Source organism: Lemur catta, chromosome 21 (genome assembly GCF_020740605.2).
Source record: "Lemur catta isolate mLemCat1 chromosome 21, mLemCat1.pri, whole genome shotgun sequence".
NCBI lineage: Eukaryota > Metazoa > Chordata > Mammalia > Primates > Lemuridae > Lemur > Lemur catta.
Window position 1 is genome coordinate 857,409 of NC_059148.1, and position 27,355 is coordinate 884,763.

Below are 27,355 nucleotides of genomic sequence, written 5' to 3' on the forward strand. Positions count from 1 at the left end.
TAGGGATAGGGTTAGCATCAGCCCTAGGATAGTGTTAGGGTTATGGTTAGGTTTAGCATCAGCCCTAGGATAGTGTTAGGGTAAGGGTTAGGGTTAGCATCAGGCCTCGGATAGCGTTAGGGTTACGGTTAGAATCAGCCCTAGGATAGTGTTAGGGTTAGGGTTAGGGTTAGCACCAGCCCTAGGATAGTGTTACGTTTAGGCTTATGGATATCATCAGGCCTAGGATATTGTTAGTGTTAGGGTTAGCATCAGCCCTAAGATAGTGTTAGGGTTAGGGTTAGGGTTAGCATCAGACCTAGGATAGTGTTAGGGTTAGGGTTAGGGTTAGCATCAGCCCTAGGATAGTGTTAGGGTTAGGGTTAGGGTTAGCAACAGCCCTAGGATATTATTAGGGTTAGGGTTAGCATCAGCCCTAGAATAGTGTTAGGGTTAGGGTTAGGGTTAGCACCAGGCCTAGGACAGTGTTAGTGTTAGGGTTAGCATCAGCCTTAGGATAGTGTTAGGGTTAGGGTTAGGGTTAGCATCAGCCATAGGATAGTGTTAGGGTTAGGGTTAGCCTCAGCCCTAGGATAGTGTTAGAGTTAGGGTTAGTGTTAGCATCAGCTCTAGGATAGTGTTAGGGTTAGGGTTTGGGTTAGCATCAGCCCTAGGATAGTGTTAGTGTTAGTGTTAGCATCAGCCCTAGGATAGTGTTAGCGTTAGGGTGAGGGTTAGCATCAGCCCTAGGATAGTGTTAGGGTTATGGTTATGGTTAGGGTTATGGTTAGCATCAGCTCTAGGATAGTGTTAGGGTTAGGGTTAGGGTTAGCATCAGCCCTACGATAGTGTTAGGGTTAGGGTTAGGGTTAGCATCAGGCCTAGGATAGTGTTAGGGTTAGGGTTAGCATCAGCCCTAGGATAGTGTTAGGGTTAGGGTTAGGGTTAGCATCAGCCCTAGGATAGTGTCAGGGTTACGGTTAGCATCAACCCTAGGATAGTGTTTGGGTTAGGGTTGGGGTTAGCATCAGCCCTAGGCTAGTGTTAGGTTTAGGGTTAGCCTCAGCCCTAGGAGAGTGTTAGGGTTAGGGATAGGGTTAGCATCAGGCCTAGGATAGTGTTAGGGTTAGGGTTAGGGTTAGCATCAGCCCTAGAATAGTGTTAGGGTTAGGGTTAGCATCAGCCCTAGGAAAGTGTTAGGGTTAGGGTTAGGGTTAGCATCAGCCCTAGGATACTGTTAGGGTTAGGGTTAGCATCAGCCCTAGGATAGTGTTAGGGTTAGGGTTAGGGATAGCATCAGCCCTAGGATAGTGTTAGTGTTAGGGTTAGCATCAGCCCTAGGAAAGTGTTAGGGTTAGGGTTAGGGTTAGCATCAGCCCTAGGATACTGTTAGGGTTAGGGTTAGCATCAGCCCTAGGATAGTGTTAGGGTTAGGGTTAGGGTTAGCATCAGGCCTAGGATAGTGTTAGGGTTAGGGTTAGGGTTAGCATCAGCCCTAGGATAGTGTTAGGGTTAGGGTTAGCATCAGGCCTAGGATAGTGTTAGGGTTAAGGTTAGCATCAGCCCAAGGAGAGTGTTAGGGTTAGGGTTAGGGTTAGCATCAGCCCTAGGATAGTGTTAGGGTTAGGGTTAACATCAGCCCTAGGATTGTGTTAGGGTTAGGGTTAGGGTTAGCGTCAGCCCTAGGATAGTTTAGGGTTAGGGTTAGGGTTAGCATCACCCCTAGGATAGTGTTAGGTTTAGGCTTATGGATATCATCAGGCCTAGGATATTGTTAGTGTTAGGGTTAGCAGCAGCCCTAAGATAGTGTTAGGGTTAGGGTTAGGGTTAGCATCAGACCTAGGATAGTGTTAGGGTTAGGGTTAGGGTTAGCATCAGCCCTAGGATAGTGTTAGTGTTAGGGTTAGGGTTAAGGTTAGCATGAGCCCTAGGATATTATTAAGGTTAGGGTTAGCATCAGCCCTAGAATAGTGTTAGGGTTAGGGTTAGGGTTAGCACCAGGCCTAGGATAGTGTTACTGTTAGGGTTAGCATCAGCCTTAGGATAGTGTTAGGGTTAGGGTTAGGGTTAGCATCAGCCGTAGGATAGTGTTAGGGTTAGGGTTAGCCTCAGCCCTAGGATAGTGTTAGAGTTAGGGTTAGTGTTAGCATCAGCCCTAGGATAGTGTTAGGGTTAGGGTTTGGGTTAGCATCAGCCCTAGGATAGTGTTAGTGTTAGGGTTAGCATCAGCCCTAGGATAGTGTTAGTGTTAGGGTTAGGGTTAGCATCAGCCCTAGGATAGTGTTAGGGTTATGGTTATGGTTAGGGTTAGGGTTAGCATCAGCTCTAGGATAGTGTTAGGGTTAGGGTTAGGGTTAGCATCAGCCCTACGATAGTGTTAGGGTTAGGTTTAGGGTTAGCATCAGGCCTAGGATAGTGTTAGGGTTAGGGTTAGCATCAGCCCTAGGATAGTGTTAGGGTTAGGGTTAGGGTTAGCATCAGCCCTAGGATAGTGTCAGGGTTACGGTTAGCATCAACCCTAGGATAGTGTTTGGGTTAGGGTTAGGGTTAGCATCAGCCCTAGGATAGTGTTAGGGTTAGGGTTAGCCTCAGCCCTAGGAGAGTGTTAGGGTTAGGGATAGGGTTAGCATCCGCCCTAGGATAGTGTTAGGGTTAGGGTTAACATAAACCCTAGGATAGTGTTAGGGTTAGGGTTAGGGTTATCATGAGGCCTAGGATAGTGTTAGGGTTAGGGTTAGGGTTAGCATCAGTTCAAGGATAGTGTTAGGCTTAGCGTTAGGGTTAGCATCAGCCCTAGGATAGTGTTAGGGTTAGGGTTAGGGTTAGCATCAGCCCTAGGATAGTGTTAGGGTTAGGGTTAGCATCAGCCCTAGGATAGTGTTAGGGTTAGGGTTAGGGTTATCATCAGGCCCAGGATAGTGTTAGGGTTAGGGTTAGCATCAGCTCTAGGATAGTGTTAGGGTTAGGGTTAGGGTTAGCATCAGCCCTAGGATAGTGTTAAGGTTAGGGTTAGGGTTATCATCAGGCCCAGGATAGTGTGAGGGCTAGGGTTAGCATCAGACTTAGGATAGTGTTAGGGTTAGGGTTAGGGTTAGCATCAGCCCTAGGATAGTGTTAGGGTTAGGGTTAGTATCAGCCCTAGGAAAGTGTTAGGGTTAGGGTTAGGGTTATCATCAGCCCTAGGATAGTGTTAGGGTTAGGGTTAGCATGAGCCCTAGGATAGTGTTAGGGTTAGGGTTAGGGTTAGCATCAGGCCTAGGATAGTGTTAGGGTTAGGGTTAGGGTTAGCATCAGGCCTAGGATAGTGTTAGGGTTACGGTTAGGGTTAGCGTCAGCCCTAGGATAGTGTTAGGGTTAGGGTTAGGGTTAGCATCAGCCCTAGGATAGTGTCAGGGTTACGGTTAGCATCAACCCTAGGATAGTGTTTGGGTTAGGGTTAGGGTTAGCATCAGCCCTAGGATAGTGTTAGGGTTAGGGTTAGCCTCAGCCCTAGGAGAGTGTTAGGGTTAGGGATAGGGTTAGCATCAGGCCTAGGATAGTGTTAGGGTTAGGGTTAGGGTTAGCATCAGGCCTAGGATAGTGTCAGGGTTACGGTTAGAATCAGCCCTAGGATAGTGTTAGGGTTAGGGTTAGGGTTAGCATCAGCCCTAGGATAGTGTTAGGTATAGGGTTAGGGATATCATCAGGCCTAGGATATTGTTAGGGTTAGGGTTAGCATCAGCCCTAGGATAGTGTTAGAGTTAGGGTTAGGGTTAGCATCAGCCCTAGGATAGTGTTAGGGTTAGGGTTAGGGTTAGCATCAGCCCTAGGATAGTGTTAGGGTTAGGTTTAGGGTTAGCATCAGCCCTAGGATATTATTAGAGTTAGGGTTAGCATCAGCCGTAGGATAGTGTTAGGGTTAGGGTTAGGGTTAGCACCAGGCCTAGGATAGTGTTAGTGTTAGGGTTAGCATCAGCCTTAGGATAGTGTTAGGGTTAGGGTTAGGGTTAGCATCAGCCGTAGGATAGTGTTAGGGTTAGGGTTAGCCTCAGCCCTAGGATAGTGTTAGAGTTAGGGTTAGGGTTAGCATCAGCCCTAGGATAGTGTTAGGGTTAGGATTAGGGTTAGCATCAGCCCTAGGATAGTATTAGGGTTAGGGTTAGGGTTAGGGATAGCGTTAGCATCAGCTCTAGGATAGTGTTAGGGTTAGGGTTAGGGTTAGCATCAGCCCTAGGATAGTGTTAGGGTTAGGGTTAGCATCAGCCCTAGGATAGTGTTAGGGTTAGGGTTAGGGTTAGCATCAGCCCTAGGATAGTGTTAGGGTTAGGGTTAGCCTGAGCCCTAGGAGAGTGTTAGTGTTAGGGATAGGGTTAGCATCAGGCCTAGGATAGTGTTAGGGTTAGGGTTAGGGTTAGAATCAGCCCTAGGATTGTGTTAGGGTTAGGGTTTGCATCAGGCCTAGGATAGTGTTAGGGTTAGGGTTAGCATCAGCCCTAGGAGAGTGTTAGGGTTAGGGTTAGGGTTAGCATCGGCCCTAGGATAGTGTTAGGGTTAGGGTTAACATCACCCCTAGGATAGTGTTAGGGTTAGGGTTAGGGTTAGCATCAGCCCTAGGATAGTGTTAGGGTTAGGGTTAGCATCAGACCTAGGATAGTGTTAGGGTTAGGGTTAGGGTTAGCATCAGCCGTAGGATAGTGTAAGTGTTAGCGTTAGGGTTAGCATCAGGCCTAGGATAGTGTTAGGGTTAGGGTTAGCATCAGCCAGAGGATAGTGTTAGGGTTAGGGATAGGGTTAGCATCAGCCCTAGGATAGTGTTAGGGTTAGGGTTAGGGTTAGCATCAGCCCTAGGATAGTATTAGGGTTAGGGTTAGCATCAGCCCTAGGATAGTGTTAGGGTTAGGGTTAGGGTTAGCACCAGGCCTAGGATAGTGTTAGTGTTAGGGTTAGCATCAGCCTTAGGATAGTGTTAGGGTTAGGGTTAGGGGTAGCATCAGCCGTAGGATAGTGTTTGGGTTAGGGTTAGCCTCAGCCCTAAGATAGTGTTAGAGTTAGGGTTAGGGTTAGCATCAGCCCTATAATAGTGTTAGGGTTAGGGTTAGGGTTAGCATCAGCCCTAGGATAGTGTTAGTGTTAGGGTTAGCATCAGCCCTAGGATAGTGTTAGGGTTAGGGTTAGCATCAGCCCTAGGATAGTGTTAGGGTTAGGGTTAGGGTTAGCACCAGGCCTAGGATAGTGTTAGTGTTAGGGTTAGCATCAGCCTTAGGATAGTGTTAGGGTTAGGGTTAGGGGTAGCATCAGCCGTAGGATAGTGTTTGGGTTAGGGTTAGCCTCAGCCCTAAGATAGTGTTAGAGTTAGGGTTAGGGTTAGCATCAGCCCTATAATAGTGTTAGGGTTAGGGTTAGGGTTAGCATCAGCCCTAGGATAGTGTTAATGTTAGGGTTAACATAAACCCTAGGATAGTGTTAGGGTTAGGGTTAGGGTTAGCATCAGTTCAAGGATAGTGTTAGGGTTAGCGTTAGGGTTACCATCAGCCCTAGGATAGTGTTAGGGTTAGGGTTAGCATCAGCCCTAGGATAGTGTTAGTGTTAGGGTTAGGGTTATCATCAGCCTTAGGATAGTGTTAGGGTTAGGGTTAGCATCAGCTCTAGGATAGTGTTAGGGTTGGGGTTAGGGTTAGCATCAGCCCTAGGATAGTGTTAATGTTAGGGTTAGGGTTATCATCAGCCCTAGGATAGTGTTAGGGTTAGGGTTAGTGTTAGCATCAGCCCTAGGATAGAGTTAGGGTTAGGGTTAGCATCAGCCCTAGGATAGTGTTAGTGTTAGGGTTAGGGTTATCATCAGCCTTAGGTTAGTGTTAGGGTTAGGGTTAGCATCAGCTCTAGGATAGTGTTAGGGTTGGGGTTAGGGTTAGCATCAGCCCTAGGATAGTGTTAAGGTTAGGGTTAGGGTTATCATCAGGCCTAGGATAGTGTTAGGGTTAGGGTTAGAATCAGCTCTAGGATAGTTTTTGGGGTTAGGGTTAGGGTTAGCATCAGCCCTAGGATATTGTTTTTGTTAGGGTTAGCATCAGCTCTAAGATAGTTTTAGGGTTAGGGTTAGGGTTAGCACCAGCCCTAGGATATTATTATTGTTAGGGTTAGCATCAGCCCTAGGATAGTGTTACGGTTAGGGTTAACATAAACCCTAGGATAGTGTTAGGGTTAGGGTTAGGGTTATCATCAGGCCTAGGATAGTGTTAGGGTTAGGGTTAGGGTTAGCATCAGTTCAAGGATAGTGTTAGGATTAGCGTTAGGGTTAGCATCAGCCCTAGGATAGTGTTAGGGTTAGGTTTAGGGTTAGCATCAGCCCAAGGATAGTGTTAGGGTTAGGGTTAGCATCAGCCCTAGGATAATGTTAGGGTTAGGGTTAGGGTTATCATCAGGCCTAGGATAGTGTTAGGGTTAGGGTTAGCATCAGCCCTAGGATAGTGTTAGGTTTAGGGTTAGGGTTAGCATGAGCCCTAGGATAGTGTTAGGGTTAGGGTTAGCATCAGCCCTATGATAGTGTTAGGGTTAGGGTTAGGGTTAGCATCAGGCCTAGGATAGTGTTAGGGTTAGGGTTAGCATCAGCCCTAGGATAGTGTTTTTGGTTAGGGTTAGGGTTAGCATCAGCCCTAGGGCAGTGTTAGGGTTAGGGTTAGCATCAGCCCTAGGATAGTGTTAGGGTTAGGGTCAGGGTTTGCATCAGGCCTAGGATAGTGTTAGGGCTAGGGTTAGCATCCGCCCTAGGATAGTGTTACGGTTAGGGATAGGGTTAGCATCAGCCCTAGGATAGTGTTAGGGTTATGGTTAGGTTTAGCATCAGCCCTAGGATAGTGTTAGGGTAAGGGTTAGGGTTAGCATCAGGCCTCAGATAGCGTTAGGGTTACGGTTAGAATCAGCCCTAGGATAGTGTTAGGGTTAGCGTTAGGGTTAGCATCAGCCCTAGGATAGTGTTAGGTTTAGGGTTATGGATATAATCAGGCCTAGTATATTGTTAGTGTTAGGGTTAGCATCAGCCCTAGGATAGTGTTAGGGTTAGGGTTAGGGTTAGCATCAGCCCTAGGATAGTGTTAGGGTTAGGGTTAGGGTTAGCATCAGCCCTAGGATAGTGTTAGGGTTAGGGTTAGGGTTAGCATCAGCCCTAGGATATTATTAGGGTTAGGGTTAGCATCAGCCCTAGAATAGTGTTAGGGTTAGGATAAGGGTTAGCACCAGGCCTAGGATAGTGTTAGTGTTAGGGTTAGCATCAGCCATAGGATAGTGTTAGGGTTAGGGTTAGGGTTAGCATCAGCCCTAGGATAGTGTTAGGGTTAGGGTTAGGGTTAGCTTTAGGGTTAGCATCAGCTCTAGGATAGTGTTAGGGTTAGGGTTAGGGTTACCATCAGCCCTACGATAGTGTTAGGGTTAGGGTTAGGGTTAGTATCAGCCTTAGGATAGTGTTAGGGTTAGGGTTAGCATCAGCCCTAGGATAGTGTTAGGGTTAGGGTTAGGGTTAGCATCAGCCCTAGGATAGTGTCAGGGTTAGGGTTAGCATCAACCCTAGGATAGTGTTTGGGTTAGGGTTAGGGTTAGCGTCAGCCCTAGGATAGTGTTAGGTTTAGGGTTAGGGATATCATCAGGCCTAGGATATTGTTAGGGTTAGGGTTAGCATCAGCCCTAGGATAGTGTTAGAGTTAGGGTTAGGGTTAGCATCAGCCCTAGGATAGTGTTAAGGTTAGGGTTAGGGTTAGCATCAGCCCTAGGATAGTGTTAGGGATAGGGTTAGGGTTAGCATCAGCCCTAGGATATTATTAGAGTTAGGGTTAGCATCAGCCCTATGATAGTGTTAGTGTTAGGGTTAGGGTTAGCACCAGGCCTAGGATAGTGTTAGTGTTAGGGTTAGCATCAGCCTTAGGATAGTGTTAGGGTTAGGGTTAGGGTTAGCATCAGCCGTAGGATAGTGTTAGGGTTAGGATTAGCCTCAGCCCTAGGATAGTGTTAGAGTTAGTGTTAGGGTTAGCATCAGCCCTAGGATTGTGTTAGGGTTAGGGTTAGGGTTAGCATCAGCCCTAGGATAGTGTTAGTGTTAAGGTTAGCATCAGCCCTAGGATAGTGTTAGGGTTAGGGTTAGGGTTAGCATCAGCCCTAGGATAGTATTAGGGTTAGGGTTAGGGTTAGGGTTAGCGTTAGCATCAGCTGTAGGATAGTGTTAGGGTTAGGGTTAGGGTTACCATCAGCCCTAGGATAGTGTTAGGGTTAGGGTTAGGGTTAGCATCAGCCCTAGGATAGTGTTAGGGTTAGGGTTAGCATCAGCCCTAGGATAGTGTTAGGGTTAGGGATAGGGTTAGCATCAGCCCTAGGATAGTGTTAGGGTTAGGGTTAGCATCAGCCCTAGGATAGTGTTAGGGTTAGGGTTAGGGTTAGCATCAGGCCTAGGATAGTGTTAGGGTTAGGGTTAGCATCCGCTCTAGGATAGTGTTACGGTTATGGATAGGGTTAGCATCAGCCCTAGGATAGTGTTAGGGTTATGGTTAGGTTTAGCATCAGCCCTAGGATAGTGTTAGGGTAAGGGTTAGGGTTAGCATCAGGCCTCGGATAGCGTTAGGGTTACGGTTAGAATCAGCCCTAGGATAGTGTTAGGGTTAGCGTTAGGGTTAGCATCAGCCCTAGGATAGTGTTAGGTTTAGGGTTATGGATATCATCAGGCCTAGGATATTGTTAGTGTTAGGGTTAGCATCAGCCCTAGGATAGTGTTAGGGTTAGGGTTAGGGTTAGCATCAGCCCTAGGATAGTGTTAGGGTTAGGGTTAGGGTTAGCATCAGCCCTAGGATAGTGTTAGGGTTAGGGTTAGGGTTAGCATCAGCCCTAGGATAGTGTTAGGGTTAGGGTTAGGGTTAGCATCAGCCCTAGGATATTATTAGGGTTAGGGTTAGCATCAGCCCTAGAATAGTGTTAGGGTTAGGATAAGGGTTAGCACCAGGCCTAGGATAGTGTTAGTGTTAGGGTTAGCATCAGCCATAGGATAGTGTTAGAGTTAGGGTTAGGGTTAGCATCAGCCCTAGGATAGTGTTAGGGTTAGGGTTAGGGTTAGCTTTAGGGTTAGCATCAGCTCTAGGATAGTGTTAGGGTTAGGGTTAGGGTTAGCATCAGCCCTACGATAGTGTTAGGGTTAGGGTTAGGGTTAGTATCAGCCCTAGGATAGTGTTAGGTTAGGGTTAGCATCAGCCCTAGGATAGTGTTAGGGTTAGGGTTAGGGTTAGCATCAGCCCTAGGATAGTGTCAGGGTTAGGGTTACCATCAACCCTAGGATAGTGTTTGGTTTAGGGTTAGGGTTAGCGTCAGCCCTAGGATAGTGTTAGGTTTAGGGTTAGGGATATCATCAGGCCTAGGATATTGTTAGGGTTAGGGTTAGCATCAGCCCTAGGATAGTGTTAGAGTTAGGGTTAGGGTTAGCATCAGCCCTAGGATAGTGTTAGGGTTAGGGTTAGGGTTAGCATCAGCCCTAGGATAGTGTTAGGGATAGGGTTAGGGTTAGCATCAGCCCTAGGATATTATTAGAGTTAGGGTTAGCATCAGCCCTATGATAGTGTTAGTGTTAGGGTTAGGGTTAGCACCAGGCCTAGGATAGTGTTAGTGTTAGGGTTAGTATCAGCCTTAGGATAGTGTTAGGGTTAGGGTTAGGGTTAGCATCAGCCGTAGGATAGTGTTAGGGTTAGGGTTAGCCTCAGCCCTAGGATAGTGTTAGAGTTAGTGTTAGGGTTAGCGTCAGCCCTAGGATAGTGTTAGGGTTATGGTTAGGTTTAGCATCAGCCCTAGGATAGTGTTAGGGTAAGGGTTAGGGTTAGCATCAGGCCTCGGATTGCGTTAGGGTTACGGTTAGAATCAGCCCTAGGATAGTGTTAGGGTTAGGGTTAGGGTTAGCACCAGCCCTAGGATAGTGTTAGGTTTAGGCTTATGGATATCATCAGGCCTAGGGTATTGTTAGTGTTAGGGTTAGCATCAGTCTAAGATAGTGTTAGGGTTAGGGTTAGGGTTAGCATCAGACCTAGGATAGTGTTAGGGTTAGGGTTAGGGTTAGCATCAGCCCTAGGATAGTGTTAGGGTTAGGGTTATGGTTAGCATCAGCCCTAGGATATTATTAGGGTTAGGGTTAGCATCAGCCCTAGAATAGTGTTAGGGTTAGGGTTAGGGTTAGCACCAGGCCTAGGACAGTGTTAGTGTTAGGGTTAGCATCAGCCTTAGGATAGTGTTAAGGTTAGGGTTAGGGTTAGCATCAGCCATAGGATAGTGTTAGGGTTAGGGTTAGCCTCAGCCCTAGGATAGTGTTAGAGTTAGGGTTAGTGTTAGCATCAGCTATAGGATAGTGTTAGGGTTAGGGTTTGGGTTAGCATCAGCCCTAGGATAGTGTTAGTGTTAGGGTTAGCATCAGCCCTAGGATAGTGTCAGCGTTAGGGTTAGGGTTAGCATCAGCCCTAGGATAGTGTTAGGGTTATGGTTAGGGTTAGGGTTAGGGTTAGCATCAGCTCTAGGATAGTGTTAGGGTTAGGGTTAGGGTTAGCATCAGCCCTACGATAGTGTTAGGGTTAGGGTTAGGGTTAGCATCAGGCCTAGGATAGTGTTAGGGTTAGGGTTAGCATCAGCCCTAGGATAGTGTTAGGGTTAGGGTTAGGGTTAGCATCTGCCCTAGGATAGTGTCAGGGTTACGGTTAGCATCAACCCTAGGATAGTGTTTGGGTTAGGGTTGGGGTTAGCATCAGCCCTAGGCTAGTGTTAGGGTTAGGGTTAGCCTCAGCCCTAGGAGAGTGTTAGGGTTAGGGATAGGGTTAGCATCAGGCCTAGGATAGTGTTAGGGTTATTGTTAGGGTTAGCATCAGGCCTAGGATAGTGTCAGGGTTACGGTTAGAATCAGCCCTAGGATAGTGTTAGGGTTAGGGTTAGGGTTAGCATCAGCCCTAGGATAGTGTTAGGTTTAGGGTTAGGGATATCATCAGGCCTAGGATATTGTTAGGGTGAGGGTTAGCATCAGCCCTAGGATAGTGTTAGAGTTAGGGTTAGGGTTAGCACTAGGCCTAGGATAGTGTTAGTGTTAGGGTTAGCATCAGCCTTAGGATAGTGTTAGGGTTAGGGTTAGGGTTAGCACCAGCCGTAGGATAGTGTTAGGGTTAGGGTTAGCCTCAGCCCTAGGATAGTGTTAGAGTTAGGGTTAGGGTTAGCATCAGCCCTAGGATACTGTTAGGGTTAGGGTTAGGGTTAGCATGAGCCCTAGGATAGTGTTAGTGTTAGGGTTAGCATCAGCCCTAGGATAGTGTTAGGGTTAGGGTTAGGGTTAGCATCAGCCCTAGGATAGTATTAGGGTTAGGGTTAGGGTTAGGGTTAGCGTTAGCATCAGCTCTAGGATAGTGTTAGGGTTAGGGTTAGGGTTAGCATCAGCCCTAGGATAGTGTAAGTGTTAGGGTTAACATCAGCCCTATGATAGTGTTAGGGTTAGGGTTAGGGTTAGCATCAGCTCTAGGATAGTGTTAGGGTTAGGGTTAGGGTTAGCATCATGCCTAGGATAGTGTTAGGGTTAGGGTTAGCATCAGCCCTAGGATAGTGTTAGGGTTAGGGTTAGGGTTAGCATCAGCCCTAGGATAGTGTCAGGGTTACGGTTAGCATCAACCCTAGGATAGTGTTTGGGTTAGGGTTAGGGTTAGCATCAGCCCTAGGATAGTGTTAGGGTTAGGGTTAGCCTCAGCCCTAGGAGAGTGTTAGGGTTAGGGTTAGGGTTAGCATCAGCCCTAGGATATTGTTTTTGTTAGGGTTAGCATCAGCTCTAGGATAGTTTTAGGGTTAGGGTTAGGGTTAGCATCAGCCCTAGGATATTGTTATTGTTAGGGTTAGCATCAGCCCTAGGATAGTGTTACGGTTAGTGTTAACATAAACCCTAGGATAGTGTTAGGGTTAGGGTTAGGGTTATCATCAGGCCTAGGATAGTGTTAGGGTTATGGTTAGGGTTAGCATCAGTTCAAGGACAGTGTTAGGGTTAGCGTTAGGGTTAGCATCAGCCCTAGGATAGTGTTAGGGTTAGGTTTAGGGTTACCATCAGCCCAAGGATAGTGTTAGGGTTAGGGTTAGCATCAGCCCTAGGATAATGTTAGGGTTAGGGTTAGGGTTATCATCAGGCCTAGGATAGTGTTAGGGTTAGGGTTAGCATCAGCCCTAGGATAGTGTTAGTTTTAGTGTTAGGGTTAGCATCAGCCCTAGGATAGTGTTAGGGTTAGGGTTAGCATCAGCCCTAGGATAGTGTTAGGGTTAGGGTTAGGGTTAGCATCAGGCCTAGGATAGTGTTAGGGTTAGGGTTAGCATCAGCCCTAGGATAGTGTTTTTGGTTAGGGTTAGGGTTAGCATCAGCCCTAGGGCAGTGTTAGGGTTAGGGTTAGCATCAGCCCTAGGATAGTGTTAGGGTTAGGGTTAGGGTTAGCATCAGGCCTAGGATAGTGTTAGGGTTAGGGTTAGCATCCGCCCTAGGATAGTGTTACGGTTATGGATAGGGTTAGCATCAGCCCTAGGATAGTGTTAGGGTTATGGTTAGGTTTAGCATCAGCCCTAGGATAGTGTTAGGGTAAGGGTTAGGGTTAGCATCAGGCCTCGGATAGCGTTAGGGTTACGGTTAGAATCAGCCCTAGGATAGTGTTAGGGTTAGCGTTAGGGTTAGCATCAGCCCTAGGATAGTGTTAGGTTTAGGGTTATGGATATCATCAGGCCTAGGATATTGTTAGTGTTAGGGTTAGCATCAGCCCTAGGATAGTGTTAGGGTTAGGGTTAGGGTTAGCATCAGCCCTAGGATATTATTAGGGTTAGGGTTAGCATCAGCCCTAGAATAGTGTTAGGGTTAGGATAAGGGTTAGCACCAGGCCTAGGATAGTGTTAGTGTTAGGGTTAGCATCAGCCATAGGATAGTGTTAGAGTTAGGGTTAGGGTTAGCATCAGCCCTAGGATAGTGTTAGGGTTAGGGTTAGGGTTAGCTTTAGGGTTAGCATCAGCTCTAGGATAGTGTTAGGGTTAGGGTTAGGGTTAGCATCAGCCCTACGATAGTGTTAGGGTTAGGGTTAGGGTTAGTATCAGCCCTAGGATAGTGTTAGGTTAGGGTTAGCATCAGCCCTAGGATAGTGTTAGGGTTAGGGTTAGGGTTAGCATCAGCCCTAGGATAGTGTCAGGGTTAGGGTTACCATCAACCCTAGGATAGTGTTTGGGTTAGGGTTAGGGTTAGCGTCAGCCCTAGGATAGTGTTAGGTTTAGGGTTAGGGATATCATCAGGCCTAGGATATTGTTAGGGTTAGGGTTAGCATCAGCCCTAGGATAGTGTTAGAGTTAGGGTTAGGGTTAGCATCAGCCCTAGGATAGTGTTAGGGTTAGGGGTAGGGTTAGCATCAGCCCTAGGATAGTGTTAGGGATAGGGTTAGGGTTAGCATCAGCCCTAGGATATTATTAGAGTTAGGGTTAGCATCAGCCCTATGATAGTGTTAGTGTTAGGGTTAGGGTTAGCACCAGGCCTAGGATAGTGTTAGTGTTAGGGTTAGTATCAGCCTTAGGATAGTGTTAGGGTTAGGGTTAGGGTTAGCCTCAGCCCTAGGAGAGTGTTAGGGTTAGGGATAGGGTTAGCATCAGGCCTAGGATAGTGTTAGGGTTAGGGTTAGGGTTAGCATCAGGCCTAGGATAGTGTCAGGGTTACGGTTAGAATCAGCCCTAGGATAGTGTTAGGGTTAGGGTTAGGGTTAGCATCAGCCCTAGGATAGTGTTAGGTTTAGGGTTAGGGATATCATCAGGCCTAGGATATTGTTAGGGTTAGGGTTAGCATCAGCCCTAGGATAGTGTTAGAGTTAGGGTTAGGGTTAGCACCAGGCCTAGGATAGTGTTAGTGTTAGGGTTAGCATCAGCCTTAGGATAGTGTTAGGGTTAGGGTTAGGGTTAGCACCAGCCGTAGGATAGTGTTAGGGTTAGGGTTAGCCTCAGCCCTAGGATAGTGTTAGAGTTAGGGTTAGGGTTAGCATCAGCCCTAGGATACTGTTAGGGTTAGGGTTAGGGTTAGCATGAGCCCTAGGATAGTGTTAGTGTTAGGGTTAGCATCAGCCCTAGGATAGTGTTAGGGTTAGGGTTAGGGTTAGCATCAGCCCTAGGATAGTATTAGGGTTAGGGTTAGGGATAGGGTTAGCGTTAGCATCAGCTCTAGGATAGTGTTAGGGTTAGGGTTAGGGTTAGCATCAGCCCTAGGATAGTGTTAGGGTTAGGGTTAACATCAGCCCTATGATAGTGTTAGGGTTAGGGTTAGGGTTAGCATCAGCCCTAGGATAGTGTTAGGTTTAGGGTTAGCATCAGACCTAGGATAGTGTTAGGGTTAGGGTTAGGGTTAGCATCACCCCTAGGATAGTGTAAGTGTTAGGGTTAGGGTTAGCATCAGGCCTAGGATAGTGTTAGGGTTAGGGTTAGCATCAGCCCTAGGATAGTGTTAGGGTTAGGGTTAGGGTTAGCATCAGCCCTAGGATAGTGTTAGGGTTAGGGTTAGGGTTAGCATCAGCCCTAGGATAGTATTAGGGTCAGGGTTAGCATCAGCCCTAGGATAGTGTTAGGGTTAGGGTTAGGGTTAGCACCAGGCCCAGGATAGTGTTAGTGTTAAGGTTAGCATCAGCCTTCGGATAGTGTTAGAGTTAGGGTTAGGGTTAGCATCAGCCGTAGGATAGTGTTTGGGTTAGGGTTAGCCTCAGCCCTAAGATAGTGTTAGGGTTAGGGTTAGGGTTAGCATCAGCCCTAGGATAGTGTTAGGGTTAGGGTTAGCATCAGCCCAAGGATAGTGTTAGGGTTAGGGTTAGCATCAGGCCTAGGATAGTGTTAGGGTTACGGTTAGCATCAGCCCAAGGAGAGTGTTAGGGTTAGGGTTAGGGTTAGCATCAGCCCTAGGATAGTGTTAGGGTTAGGGTTAACATCAGCCCTAGGATAGTGTTAGGGTTAGGGTTAGGGTTAGCGTCAGCCCTAGGATAGTGTTAGGGTTAGGGTTAGGGTTAGCATCAGCCCTAGGATAGTGTTAGGTTTAGGCTTATGGATATCATCAGGCCTAGGATATTGTTAGTGTTAGGGTTAGCAGCAGCCCTAAGATAGTGTTAGGGTTAGGGTTAGGGTTAGCATCAGCCCTAGGATAGTGTTAGTGTTAGGGTTAGGGTTAAGGTTAGCATCAGCCCTAGGATATTATTAAGGTTAGGGTTAGCATCAGCCCTAGAATAGTGTTAGGGTTAGGGTTAGGGTTAGCACCAGGCCTAGGATAGTGTTAGTGTTAGGGTTAGCATCAGCCTTAGGATAGTGTTAGGGTTAGGGTTAGGGTTAGCATCAGCCGTAGGATAGTGTTAGGGTTAGGGTTAGCCTCAGCCCTAGGATAGTGTTAGAGTTAGGGTTAGTGTTAGCATCAGCCCTAGGATAGTGTTAGGGTTAGGGTTTGGGTTAGCATCAGCCCTAGGATAGTGTTAGTGTTAGGGTTAGCATCAGCCCTAGGAGAGTGTTAGGGTTAGGGATAGGGTTAGCATCCGCCCTAGGATAGTGTTACAGTTAGGGTTAACATAAACCCTAGGATAGTGTTAGGGTTAGGGTTAGGGTTATCATGAGGCCTAGGATAGTGTTAGGGTTAGGGTTAGGGTTAGCATCAGTTCAAGGATAGTGTTAGGCTTAGCGTTAGGGTTAGCATCAGCCCTAGGATAGTGTTAGGGTTAGGGTTAGGGTTAGCATCAGCCCTAGGATAGTGTTAGGGTTAGGGTTAGCATCAGCCCTAGGAGAGTGTTAGGGTTAGGGTTAGGGTTAGCATCAGCCCTAGGATACTGTTAGGGTTAGGGTTAGCATCAGCCCTAGGATAGTGTTAGGGTTAGGGTTAGGGTTAGCATCAGGCCTAGGATAGTGTTAGGGTTAGGGTAAGGGTTAGCATCAGCCCTAGGATAGTGTTAGGGTTAGGCTTAGCATCAGGCCTAGGATAGTGTTAGGGTTAGGGTTAGCATCAGCCCTAGGAAAGTGTTAGGGTTAGGGTTAGGGTTAGCATCAGCCCTAGGATACTGTTAGGGTTAGGGTTAGCATCAGCCCTAGGATAGTGTTAGGGTTAGGGTTAGGGTTAGCATCAGCCCTAGGATAGTGTTAGGGTTAGGGTTAGCATCAGCCCTAGGAAAGTGTTAGGGTTAGGGTTAGGGTTAGCATCAGCCCTAGGATACTGTTAGGGTTAGGGTTAGCATCAGCCCTAGGATAGTGTTAGGGTTAGGGTTAGGGTTAGCATCAGGCCTAGGATAGTGTTAGGGTTAGGGTTAGGGTTAGCATCAGCCCTAGGATAGTGTTATGGTTAGGGTTAGCATCAGGCCTAGGATAGTGTTAGGGTTACGGTTAGCATCAGCCCAAGGAGAGTGTTAGGGTTAGGGTTAGGGTTAGCATCAGCCCTAGGATAGTGTTAGGCTTAGGGTTAACATCAGCCCTAGGATAGTGTTAGGGTTAGGGTTAGGGTTAGCGTCAGCCCTAGGATAGTGTTAGGGTTAGGGTTAGGGTTAGCATCAGCCCTAGGATAGTGTTAGGTTTAGGCTTATGGATATCATCAGGCCTAGGATATTGTTAGTTTTAGGGTTAGCAGCAGCCCTAAGATAGTGTTAGGGTTAGGTTAGGGTTAGCATCAGCCCTAGGATAGTGTTAGGGTTAGGGTTAGCATCAGCCCTAGGAGAGTGTTAGGGTTAGGGTTAGGGTTAGCATCAGCCCTAGGATACTGTTAGGGTTAGGGTTAGCATCAGCCCTGGGATAGTGTTAGGGTTAGGGTTAGGGTTAGCATCAGGCCTAGGATAGTGTTAGGGTTAGGGTTAGGGTTAGCATCAGCCCTAGGATAGTGTTAGGGTTAGGGTTATCATCAGGCCTAGGATAGTGTTAGGGTTAGGGTTAGCATCAGCCCTAGGAAAGTGTTAGGGTTAGGGTTCGGGTTAGCATCAGCCCTAGGATACTGTTAGGGTTAGGGTTAGCATCAGCCCTAGGATAGTGTTAGGGTTAGGGTTAGGGTTAGCATCAGCCCTAGGATAGTGTTAGGGTTAGGGTTAGCATCAGCCCTAGGAAAGTGTTAGGGTTAGGGTTAGGGTTAGCATCAGCCCTAGGATACTGTTAGGGTTAGGGTTAGCATCAGCCCTAGGATAGTGTTAGGGTTAGGGTTAGGGTTAGCATCAGGCCTAGGATAGTGTTAGGGTTAGGGTTAGGGTTAGCATCAGCCCTAGGATAGTGTTAGGGTTAGGGTTAGCATCAGGCCTAGGATAGTGTTAGGGTTACGGTTAGCATCAGCCCAAGGAGAGTGTTAGGGTTAGGGTTAGGGTTAGCATCAGCCCTAGGATAGTGTTAGGGTTAGGGTTAACATCAGCCCTAGGATAGTGTTAGGGTTAGGGTTAGGGTTAGCGTCAGCCCTAGGATAGTGTTAGGGTTAGGGTTAGGGTTAGCATCAGCCCTAGGATAGTGTTAGGTTTAGGCTTATGGATATCATCAGGCCTAGGATATTGTTAGTTTTTGGGTTAGCAGCAGCCCTAAGATAGTGTTAGGGTTAGGGTTAGGGTTAGCATCAGACCTAGGATAGTGTTAGGCTTAGGGTTAGGGTTAGCATCAGCCCTAGGATAGTGTTAGTGTTAGGGTTAGGGTTAAGGTTAGCATCAGCCCTAGGATATTATTAAGGTTAGGGTTAGCATCAGCCCTAGAATAGTGTTAGGGTTAGGGTTAGGGTTAGCACCAGGCCTAGGATAGTGTTACTGTTAGGGTTAGCATCAGCCTTAGGATAGTGTTAGGGTTAGGGTTAGGGTTAGCATCAGCCGTAGGATAGTGTTAGGGTTAGGGTTAGCCTCAGCCCTAGGATAGTGTTAGAGTTAGGGTTAGTGTTAGCATCAGCCCTAGGATAGTGTTAGGGTTAGGGTTTGGGTTAGCATCAGCCCTAGGATAGTGTTAGTGTTAGGGATAGCATCAGCCCTAGGATAGTGTTAGTGTTAGGGTTAGGGTTAGCATCAGCCCTAGGATAGTGTTAGGGTTATGGTTATGGTTAGGGTTACGGTTAGCATCAGCTCTAGGATAGTGTTAGGGTTAGGGTTAGGGTTAGCATCAGCCCTACGATAGTGTTAGGGTTAGGGTTAGGGTTAGCATCAGGCCTAGGATAGTGTTAGGGTTAGGGTTAGCATCAGCCCTAGGATAGTGTTAGGGTTAGGGTTAGGGTTAGCATCAGCCCTAGGATAGTGTCAGGGTTACGGTTAGCATCATCCCTAGGATAGTGTTTGGGTTAGGGTTAGGGTTAGCATCAGCCCTAGGATAGTGTTAGGGTTAGGGTTAGCCTCAGCCCTAGGAGAGTGTTAGGGTTAGGGATAGGGTTAGCATCCGCCCTAGGATAGTGTTAGGGTTAGGGTTAACATAAACCCTAGGATAGTGTTAGGGTTAGGGTTAGGGTTATCATGAGGCCTAGGATAGTGTTAGGGTTAGGGTTAGGGTTAGCATCCGTTCAAGGATAGTGTTACGCTTAGCGTTAGGGTTAGCATCAGCCCTAGGATAGTGTTAGGGTTAGGGTTAGGGTTAGCATCAGCCCTAGGATAGTGTTAGGGTTAGGGTTAGCATCAGCCCTAGGATAGTGTTAGGGTTAGGGTTAGGGTTATCATCAGGCCTAGGATAGTGTTAGGGTTAGGGTTAGCATCAGCTCTAGGATAGTGTTAGGGTAAGGGTTAGGGTTAGCATCAGGCCTCGGATAGCGTTAGGGTTACGGTTAGAATCAGCCCTAGGATAGTGTTAGGGTTAGCGTTAGGGTTAGCATCAGCCCTAGGATAGTGTTAGGTTTAGGGTTATGGATATCATCAGGCCTAGGATATTGTTAGTGTTAGGGTTAGCATCAGCCCTAGGATAGTGTTAGGGTTAGGGTTAGGGTTAGCATCAGCCCTAGGATATTATTAGGGTTAGGGTTAGCATCAGCCCTAGAATAGTGTTAGGGTTAGGATAAGGGTTAGCACCAGGCCTAGGATAGTGTTAGTGTTAGGGTTAGCATCAGCCATAGGATAGTGTTAGAGTTAGGGTTAGGGTTAGCATCAGCCCTAGGATAGTGTTAGGGTTAGGGTTAGGGTTAGCTTTAGGGTTAGCATCAGCTCTAGGATAGTGTTAGGGTTAGGGTTAGGGTTAGCATCAGCCCTACGATAGTGTTAGGGTTAGGGTTAGGGTTAGTATCAGCCCTAGGATAGTGTTAGGTTAGGGTTAGCATCAGCCCTAGGATAGTGTTAGGGTTAGGGTTAGGGTTAGCATCAGCCCTAGGATAGTGTCAGGGTTAGGGTTACCATCAACCCTAGGATAGTGTTTGGGTTAGGGTTAGGGTTAGCGTCAGCCCTAGGATAGTGTTAGGTTTAGGGTTAGGGATATCATCAGGCCTAGGATATTGTTAGGGTTAGGGTTAGCATCAGCCCTAGGATAGTGTTAGAGTTAGGGTTAGGGTTAGCATCAGCCCTAGGATAGTGTTAGGGTTAGGGGTAGGGTTAGCATCAGCCCTAGGATAGTGTTAGGGATAGGGTTAGGGTTAGCATCAGCCCTAGGATATTATTAGAGTTAGGGTTAGCATCAGCCCTATGATAGTGTTAGTGTTAGGGTTAGGGTTAGCACCAGGCCTAGGATAGTGTTAGTGTTAGGGTTAGTATCAGCCTTAGGATAGTGTTAGGGTTAGGGTTAGGGTTAGCCTCAGCCCTAGGAGAGTGTTAGGGTTAGGGATAGGGTTAGCATCAGGCCTAGGATAGTGTTAGGGTTAGGGTTAGGGTTAGCATCAGGCCTAGGATAGTGTCAGGGTTACGGTTAGAATCAGCCCTAGGATAGTGTTAGGGTTAGGGTTAGGGTTAGCATCAGCCCTAGGATAGTGTTAGGTTTAGGGTTAGGGATATCATCAGGCCTAGGATATTGTTAGGGTTAGGGTTAGCATCAGCCCTAGGATAGTGTTAGAGTTAGGGTTAGGGTTAGCACCAGGCCTAGGATAGTGTTAGTGTTAGGGTTAGCATCAGCCTTAGGATAGTGTTAGGGTTAGGGTTAGGGTTAGCACCAGCCGTAGGAGAGTGTTAGGGTTAGGGTTAGCCTCAGCCCTAGGATAGTGTTAGAGTTAGGGTTAGGGTTAGCATCAGCCCTAGGATACTGTTAGGGTTAGGGTTAGGGTTAGCATGAGCCCTAGGATAGTGTTAGTGTTAGGGTTAGCATCAGCCCTAGGATAGTGTTAGGGTTAGGGTTAGGGTTAGCATCAGCCCTAGGATAGTATTAGGGTTAGGGTTAGGGATAGGGTTAGCGTTAGCATCAGCTCTAGGATAGTATTAGGGTTAGGGTTAGGGTTAGCATCAGCCCTAGGATAGTGTTAGGGTTAGGGTTAACATCAGCCCTATGATAGTGTTAGGGTTAGGGTTAGGGTTAGCATCAGCCCTAGGATAGTGTTAGGTTTAGGGTTAGCATCAGACCTAGGATAGTGTTAGGGTTAGGGTTAGGGTTAGCATCACCCCTAGGATAGTGTAAGTGTTAGGGTTAGGGTTAGCATCAGGCCTAGGATAGTGTTAGGGTTAGGGTTAGCATCAGCCCTAGGATAGTGTTAGGGTTAGGGTTAGGGTTAGCATCAGCCCTAGGATAGTGTTAGGGTTAGGGTTAGGGTTAGCATCAGCCCTAGGATAGTATTAGGGTCAGGGTTAGCATCAGCCCTAGGATAGTGTTAGGGTTAGGGTTAGGGTTAGCACCAGGCCCAGGATAGTGTTAGTGTTAAGGTTAGCATCAGCCTTCGGATAGTGTTAGAGTTAGGGTTAGGGTTAGCATCAGCCGTAGGATAGTGTTTGGGTTAGGGTTAGCCTCAGCCCTAAGATAGTGTTAGGGTTAGGGTTAGGGTTAGCATCAGCCCTAGGATAGTGTTAGGGTTAGGGTTAGCATCAGCCCAAGGATAGTGTTAGGGTTAGGGTTAGCATCAGGCCTAGGATAGTGTTAGGGTTACGGTTAGCATCAGCCCAAGGAGAGTGTTAGGGTTAGGGTTAGGGTTAGCATCAGCCCTAGGATAGTGTTAGGGTTAGGGTTAACATCAGCCCTAGGATAGTGTTAGGGTTAGGGTTAGGGTTAGCGTCAGCCCTAGGATAGTGTTAGGGTTAGGGTTAGGGTTAGCATCAGCCCTAGGATAGTGTTAGGTTTAGGCTTATGGATATCATCAGGCCTAGGATATTGTTAGTGTTAGGGTTAGCAGCAGCCCTAAGATAGTGTTAGGGTTAGGGTTAGGGTTAGCATCAGCCCTAGGATAGTGTTAGTGTTAGGGTTAGGGTTAAGGTTAGCATCAGCCCTAGGATATTATTAAGGTTAGGGTTAGCGTCAGCCCTAGAATAGTGTTAGGGTTAGGGTTAGGGTTAGCACCAGGCCTAGGATAGTGTTAGTGTTAGGGTTAGCATCAGCCTTAGGATAGTGTTAGGGTTAGGGTTAGGGTTAGCATCAGCCGTAGGATAGTGTTAGGGTTAGGGTTAGCCTCAGCCCTAGGATAGTGTTAGAGTTAGGGTTAGTGTTAGCATCAGCCCTAGGATAGTGTTAGGGTTAGGGTTTGGGTTAGCATCAGCCCTAGGATAGTGTTAGTGTTAGGGTTAGCATCAGCCCTAGGATAGTGTTAGCGTTAGGGTTAGGGTTAGCATCAGCCCTAGGATAGTGTTAGGGTTATGGTTATGGTTAGGGTTAGGGTTAGCTTCAGCTCTAGGATAGTGTTAGGGTTAGGGTTAGGGTTAGCATCATGCCTAGGATAGTGTTAGGGTTAGGGTTAGCATCAGCCCTAGGATAGTGTTAGGGTTAGGGTTAGGGTTAGCATCAGCCCTAGGATAGTGTCAGGGTTACGGTTAGCATCAACCCTAGGATAGTGTTTGGGTTAGGGTTAGGGTTAGCATCAGCCCTAGGATAGTGTTAGGGTTAGGGTTAGCCTCAGCCCTAGGAGAGTGTTAGGGTTAGGGATAGGGTTAGCATCCGCCCTAGGATAGTGTTACAGTTAGGGTTAACATAAACCCTAGGATAGTGTTAGGGTTAGGGTTAGGGTTATCATGAGGCCTAGGATAGTGTTAGGGTTAGGGTTAGGGTTAGCATCAGTTCAAGGATAGTGTTAGGCTTAGCGTTAGGGTTAGCATCAGCCCTAGGATAGTGTTAGGGTTAGGGTTAGGGTTAGCATCAGCCCTAGGATAGTGTTAGGGTTAGGGTTAGCATCAGCCCTAGGAGAGTGTTAGGGTTAGGGTTAGGGTTAGCATCAGCCCTAGGATACTGTTAGGGTTAGGGTTAGCATCAGCCCTAGGATAGTGTTAGGGTTAGGGTTAGGGTTAGCATCAGGCCTAGGATAGTGTTAGGGTTAGGGTAAGGGTTAGCATCAGCCCTAGGATAGTGTTAGGGTTAGGCTTAGCATCAGGCCTAGGATAGTGTTAGGGTTAGGGTTAGCATCAGCCCTAGGAAAGTGTTAGGGTTAGGGTTAGGGTTAGCATCAGCCCTAGGATACTGTTAGGGTTAGGGTTAGCATCAGCCCTAGGATAGTGTTAGGGTTAGGGTTAGGGTTAGCATCAGCCCTAGGATAGTGTTAGGGTTAGGGTTAGCATCAGCCCTAGGAAAGTGTTAGGGTTAGGGTTAGGGTTAGCATCAGCCCTAGGATACTGTTAGGGTTAGGGTTAGCATCAGCCCTAGGATAGTGTTAGGGTTAGGGTTAGGGTTAGCATCAGGCCTAGGATAGTGTTAGGGTTAGGGTTAGGGTTAGCATCAGCCCTAGGATAGTGTTATGGTTAGGGTTAGCATCAGGCCTAGGATAGTGTTAGGGTTACGGTTAGCATCAGCCCAAGGAGAGTGTTAGGGTTAGGGTTAGGGTTAGCATCAGCCCTAGGATAGTGTTAGGCTTAGGGTTAACATCAGCCCTAGGATAGTGTTAGGGTTAGGGTTAGGGTTAGCGTCAGCCCTAGGATAGTGTTAGGGTTAGGGTTAGGGTTAGCATCAGCCCTAGGATAGTGTTAGGTTTAGGCTTATGGATATCATCAGGCCTAGGATATTGTTAGTTTTAGGGTTAGCAGCAGCCCTAAGATAGTGTTAGGGTTAGGTTAGGGTTAGCATCAGCCCTAGGATAGTGTTAGGGTTAGGGTTAGCATCAGCCCTAGGAGAGTGTTAGGGTTAGGGTTAGGGTTAGCATCAGCCCTAGGATACTGTTAGGGTTAGGGTTAGCATCAGCCCTGGGATAGTGTTAGGGTTAGGGTTAGGGTTAGCATCAGGCCTAGGATAGTGTTAGGGTTAGGGTTAGGGTTAGCATCAGCCCTAGGATAGTGTTAGGGTTAGGGTTATCATCAGGCCTAGGATAGTGTTAGGGTTAGGGTTAGCATCAGCCCTAGGAAAGTGTTAGGGTTAGGGTTCGGGTTAGCATCAGCCCTAGGATACTGTTAGGGTTAGGGTTAGCATCAGCCCTAGGATAGTGTTAGGGTTAGGGTTAGGGTTAGCATCAGCCCTAGGATAGTGTTAGGGTTAGGGTTAGCATCAGCCCTAGGAAAGTGTTAGGGTTAGGGTTAGGGTTAGCATCAGCCCTAGGATACTGTTAGGGTTAGGGTTAGCATCAGCCCTAGGATAGTGTTAGGGTTAGGGTTAGGGTTAGCATCAGGCCTAGGATAGTGTTAGGGTTAGGGTTAGGGTTAGCATCAGCCCTAGGATAGTGTTAGGGTTAGGGTTAGCATCAGGCCTAGGATAGTGTTAGGGTTACGGTTAGCATCAGCCCAAGGAGAGTGTTAGGGTTAGGGTTAGGGTTAGCATCAGCCCTAGGATAGTGTTAGGGTTAGGGTTAACATCAGCCCTAGGATAGTGTTAGGGTTAGGGTTAGGGTTAGCGTCAGCCCTAGGATAGTGTTAGGGTTAGGGTTAGGGTTAGCATCAGCCCTAGGATAGTGTTAGGTTTAGGCTTATGGATATCATCAGGCCTAGGATATTGTTAGTTTTTGGGTTAGCAGCAGCCCTAAGATAGTGTTAGGGTTAGGGTTAGGGTTAGCATCAGACCTAGGATAGTGTTAGGCTTAGGGTTAGGGTTAGCATCAGCCCTAGGATAGTGTTAGTGTTAGGGTTAGGGTTAAGGTTAGCATCAGCCCTAGGATATTATTAAGGTTAGGGTTAGCATCAGCCCTAGAATAGTGTTAGGGTTAGGGTTAGGGTTAGCACCAGGCCTAGGATAGTGTTACTGTTAGGGTTAGCATCAGCCTTAGGATAGTGTTAGGGTTAGGGTTAGGGTTAGCATCAGCCGTAGGATAGTGTTAGGGTTAGGGTTAGCCTCAGCCCTAGGATAGTGTTAGAGTTAGGGTTAGTGTTAGCATCAGCCCTAGGATAGTGTTAGGGTTAGGGTTTGGGTTAGCATCAGCCCTAGGATAGTGTTAGTGTTAGGGTTAGGGTTAGCATCAGCCCTAGGATAGTGTTAGGGTTATGGTTATGGTTAGGGTTACGGTTAGCATCAGCTCTAGGATAGTGTTAGGGTTAGGGTTAGGGTTAGCATCAGCCCTACGATAGTGTTAGGGTTAGGGTTAGGGTTAGCATCAGGCCTAGGATAGTGTTAGGGTTAGGGTTAGCATCAGCCCTAGGATAGTGTTAGGGTTAGGGTTAGGGTTAGCATCAGCCCTAGGATAGTGTCAGGGTTACGGTTAGCATCATCCCTAGGATAGTGTTTGGGTTAGGGTTAGGGTTAGCATCAGCCCTAGGATAGTGTTAGGGTTAGGGTTAGCCTCAGCCCTAGGAGAGTGTTAGGGTTAGGGATAGGGTTAGCATCCGCCCTAGGATAGTGTTAGGGTTAGGGTTAACATAAACCCTAGGATAGTGTTAGGGTTAGGGTTAGGGTTATCATGAGGCCTAGGATAGTGTTAGGGTTAGGGTTAGGGTTAGCATCAGTTCAAGGATAGTGTTAGGCTTAGCGTTAGGGTTAGCATCAGCCCTAGGATAGTGTTAGGGTTAGGGTTAGGGTTAGCATCAGCCCTAGGATAGTGTTAGGGTTAGGGTTAGCATCAGCCCTAGGATAGTGTTAGGGTTAGGGTTAGGGTTATCATCAGGCCTAGGATAGTGTTAGGGTTAGGGTTAGCATCAGCTCTAGGATAGTGTTAGGGTTAGGGTTAGGGTTAGCATCAGCCCTAGGATAGTGTTAAGGTTAGGGTTAGGGTTATCATCAGGCCTAGGATAGTGTGAGGGCTAGGGTTAGCATCAGACTTAGGATAGTGTTAGGGTTAGGGTTAGGGTTAGCATCAGCCCTAGGATAGTGTTAGGGTTAGGGTTAGCATCAGCCCTAGGAAAGTGTTAGGGTTAGGGTTAGGGTTAGCATCAGCCCTAGGATAGTGTTAGGGTTAGGGTTAGCATCAGCCCTAGGATAGTGTTAGGGTTAGGGTTAGGGTTAGCATCAGGCCTAGGATAGTGTTAGGGTTAGGGTTAGGGTTAGCATCAGCCCTACGATAGTGTTAGGGTTAGGGTTAGGGTTAGCATCATGCCTAGGATAGTGTTAGGGTTAGGGTTAGCATCAGCCCTAGGATAGTGTTAGGGTTAGGGTTAGGGTTAGCATCAGCCCTAGGATAGTGTCAGGGTTACGGTTAGCATCAACCCTAGGATAGTGTTTGGGTTAGGGTTAGGGTTAGCATCAGCCCTAGGATAGTGTTAGGGTTAGGGTTAGCCTCAGCCCTAGGAGAGTGTTAGGGTTAGGGATAGGGTTAGCATCCGCCCTAGGATAGTGTTAGGGTTAGGGTTAACATAAACCCTAGGATAGTGTTAGGGTTAGGGTTAGGGTTATCATGAGGCCTAGGATAGTGTTAGGGTTAGGGTTAGGGTTAGCATCAGTTCAAGGATAGTGTTAGGCTTAGCGTTAGGGTTAGCATCAGCCCTAGGATAGTGTTAGGGTTAGGGTTAGGGTTAGCATCAGCCCTAGGATAGTGTTAGGGTTAGGGTTAGCATCAGCCCTAGGAGAGTGTTAGGGTTAGGGTTAGGGTTAGCATCAGCCCTAGGATACTGTTAGGGTTAGGGTTAGCATCAGCCCTAGGATAGTGTTAGGGTTAGGGTTAGGGTTAGCATCAGGCCTAGGATAGTGTTAGGGTTAGGGTTAGGGTTAGCATCAGCCCTAGGATAGTGTTAGGGTTAGGCTTAGCATCAGGCCTAGGATAGTGTTAGGGTTAGGGTTAGCATCAGCCCTAGGAAAGTGTTAGGGTTAGGGTTAGGGTTAGCATCAGCCCTAGGATACTGTTAGGGTTAGGGTTAGCATCAGCCCTAGGATAGTGTTAGGGTTAGGGTTAGGGTTAGCGTCAGCCCTAGGATAGTGTTAGGGTTAGGGTTAGGGTTAGCATCAGCCCTAGGATAGTGTTAGGTTTAGGCTTATGGATATCATCAGGCCTAGGATATTGTTAGTTTTAGGGTTAGCAGCAGCCCTAAGATAGTGTTAGGGTTAGGTTAGGGTTAGCATCAGCCCTAGGATAGTGTTAGGGTTAGGGTTAGCATCAGCCCTAGGAGAGTGTTACGGTTAGGGTTAGGGTTAGCATCAGCCCTAGGATACTGTTAGGGTTAGGGTTAGCATCAGCCCTGGGATAGTGTTAGGGTTAGGGTTAGGGTTAGCATCAGGCCTAGGATAGTGTTAGGGTTAGGGTTAGGGTTAGCATCAGCCCTAGGATAGTGTTAGGGTTAGGGTTATCATCAGGCCTAGGATAGTGTTAGGGTTAGGGTTAGCATCAGCCCTAGGAAATTGTTAGGGTTAGGGTTAGCATCAGCCCTAGGATACTGTTAGGGTTAGGGTTAGCATCAGCCCTAGGATAGTGTTAGGGTTAGGGTTAGGGTTAGCATCAGCCCTAGGATAGTGTTAGGGTTAGGGTTAGCATCAGCCCTAGGAAAGTGTTAGGGTTAGGGTTAGGGTTAGCATCAGCCCTAGGATACTGTTAGGGTTAGGGTTAGCATCAGCCCTAGGATAGTGTTAGGGTTAGGGTTAGGGTTAGCATCAGGCCTAGGATAGTGTTAGGGTTAGGGTTAGGGTTAGCATCAGCCCTAGGATAGTGTTAGGGTTAGGGTTAGCATCAGGCCTAGGATAGTGTTAGGGTTACGGTTAGCATCAGACCAAGGAGAGTGTTAGGGTTAGGGTTAGGGTTAGCATCAGCCCTAGGATAGTGTTAGGGTTAGGGTTAACATCAGCCCTAGGATAGTGTTAGGGTTAGGGTTAGGGTTAGCGTCAGCCCTAGGATAGTGTTAGGGTTAGGGTTAGGGTTAGCATCAGCCCTAGGATAGTGTTAGGTTTAGGCTTATGGATATCATCAGGCCTAGGATATTGTTACTTTTAGGGTTAGCAGCAGCCCTAAGATAGTGTTAGGGTTAGGGTTAGGGTTAGCATCAGACCTAGGATAGTGTTAGTGTTAGGGTTAGGGTTAGCA